Source organism: Sciurus vulgaris, assembly GCF_902686455.1.
Source record: "Sciurus vulgaris genome assembly, contig: HiC_scaffold_207_arrow_ctg1, whole genome shotgun sequence".
Lineage (NCBI taxonomy): Eukaryota > Metazoa > Chordata > Mammalia > Rodentia > Sciuridae > Sciurus > Sciurus vulgaris.
Window position 1 is genome coordinate 136,171 of NW_027632850.1, and position 1,510 is coordinate 137,680.

Below are 1,510 nucleotides of genomic sequence, written 5' to 3' on the forward strand. Positions count from 1 at the left end.
ACAGACCTGGAAATGTCAGAAGTAACGTTTCTTAATTTACAATATAAAAAAATATATGATGGTAGGCTGAGGTGTGGGTCAGTGGAAGAACACTTGCCTAGCATGTGTGAAGCCCTGACATCAATCCACAGTCCTGCAAAAAAAGAAAAAAAGATGTTTGTCTTAAGAATCTTGCAGTATGAAGCTTAAGAGCAGGATTGTGTGTCTCCGTGTTTATCCATATTATTGTTGGATCTTTACCTTTAGAAAATAAATAATAATGTTTTGCTATATAATTTTCTATCCCTCCATCTTTGCCACTCCCATTCACATAATATTTCTTCTGTGTCAAATTTACTGTTTGTAGAATGGGTTAGACTAAGAGAAATGTTTACATAGAAGTTGTTATTCACATAAATCTAATGCATTTCTATTCTTAAGTGATGAATCCTCTGAAAGAGAAATTCAGAAAATTATCCCATTAACAACAGTCTCAAAAAAAAAAAAAACTTGGAATCAATTTAACAAAAGAGGTGAAAGACCTCTATGATGAAAACTACAAAACAGTAAAGAAAGAAGCCAAAGAAGACCTTAGAAGATGGAAAGTTTTCCCGTGTTCTTGGATAGGCAGAATTAATATTGACAAAATGGCCATGCTGCCATTCAAAGCAATTCCAATTAAAATCCCAGCGACATAGCTCATAGAAATAGAAAAAGCAATCATGAAATTCATTTGGAAAGAATAAGAAATCCAGAATAGCAAAAGTAATCCTTAGCAAGAGGAGTGAAAAGATTAACTTTTTCAATAATGGTGCTGGGTTTTTTTTTTTCCACGCACTCTCCCCTCACCCCGAGTGCCACTGGGCTACACTGTGCTCACTCCCAGCTCTGGGTTCCTGCTAAACTAGAACCCCACCATCTTCCTCCAGTAGCCACCATGATTTATCTATTGAGAGATCATCAGTCATGATGAGATGTTCTCTGAAGTTTACAAGATCTGGGAGATCACAGATGGGCTGTGCCTGGAGGTGGAGGGCAAGATAGTCAGTAGGACAGAGGGAATCAATGATGACTCACTCACTCATTGGTGGAAATGCCTTGCTGAAGGACCTGAGGGTGAAGGTAACAAAAGCACAGTGACCACTGCTGTTGATATCATCATGAGCCATCACTTGCAGGAAACCAGCTTCACCAGAAAGCATACAAGAAGTACATCAAAGATTACATGAAATCAATCAAAGGCAAACTTGAAAAACAGAGACCAGAGAGAATAAAATCTTTTATGATAGGGGCTATAGAACAAGCAAGCACATCCTTGCTACTTTCAAAAAGTATCACTTCTTTACTGGTAAAAACATGAATCCAGATGGCATGATTGCACTCCTGGACTACTGTGAGGATAGTGTAACCCCAAATATGATTTTCTTTAAGGATGGTTTAGCAATGGAAAAATGCTAACAAATTTGGTGGTTACTTAGGATCTATCATCTGTCATCCTAAATGGCTGCTGCCTGTCATCCACACAACACCA

The 1,510-nt window shown here is 37.9% G+C and overlaps 1 pseudogene across 1 annotated transcript; it reads left to right on the forward strand.

The window, feature by feature from the left end:
• Positions 1-522: 522 nt before the first annotated feature.
• Positions 523-1,504, forward strand: LOC306652431 (translationally-controlled tumor protein-like; annotated as a pseudogene). The gene has a single exon. The product of its transcript is annotated as a translationally-controlled tumor protein-like (transcript).
• The last annotated feature ends 6 nt before the right edge of the window (positions 1,505-1,510 follow it).